Raw genomic sequence first — 853 nt, forward strand, 5'->3', positions numbered from 1 at the left:
GCGCTACAGGCTGGGCACAGAGTGGCTGGAGAGCAGCCAGGCAGAAAGGGATCTGGGGGTGCTGATCGACAGGAGGCTGAACATGAGCCAGCAGTGTGCCCAGGTGGCCAAGAAGGCCAATGGCATCCTGGCCTGCATCAAGAACAGTGTGGCCAGCAGGAGCAGGGAAGTGATCCTTCCCCTGTACTCAGCGCTGGTGAGGCCACACCTTGAGTATTGTGTTCAGTTCTGGGCCCCTCAGTTCAGGAAGGACATTGAGGTGCTGGAGCGGGTCCAGAGAAGAGCAACCAGGCTGCTGAAGGGACTTGAGCACAAGTCCTGTGAGGAGAGGCTGAGGGAGCTGGGGTTGTTTAGTCTGGAGAAGAGGAGGCTCAGGGGTGACCTCATCACTCTCTTCAACTACCTGAAAGGAGGTTGTAGCCAGGTGGAGGTCGGTCTCTTCTCCCAGGCAATCAGCAATAGGACAAGAGGGCATGGGCTTAAGCTCTGTCAGGGGAGGTTTAGGTTGGATATTAGAAAGAAATTCTTCACAGAGAGAGTGATCAGGCATTGGAATGGCCTGCCCAGAGAAGTGGTGGATTCACTGTCCCTGGAGGTTTTTAAGATGAGGCTGGATGTGGCACTGAGTGCCATGATCTGGTAATCACAGTGGGGTTAGATCAAGGGTTGGACTTGATGATCTCAGAGGTCTCTTCCAACCCAGTTAATTCTATGATTCTATGATTCTACCAACCATAGCTGGTGTTGACCTGTACCTGTTTATCACCTTCTGTTCCAAAACAGGCACTTACAAAGAAACTGGAGTATGCGTGGTACAATCCTAACACTTAGAGTAGAGCTTAGCAAGAGTGAT

This window comes from Empidonax traillii, unplaced genomic scaffold (genome assembly GCF_003031625.1).
Source record: "Empidonax traillii isolate 1590-97213 ecotype Southwest subspecies unplaced genomic scaffold, ASM303162v1 scaffold278:size663781, whole genome shotgun sequence".
Classification (NCBI taxonomy): Eukaryota; Metazoa; Chordata; class Aves; order Passeriformes; family Tyrannidae; genus Empidonax; species Empidonax traillii.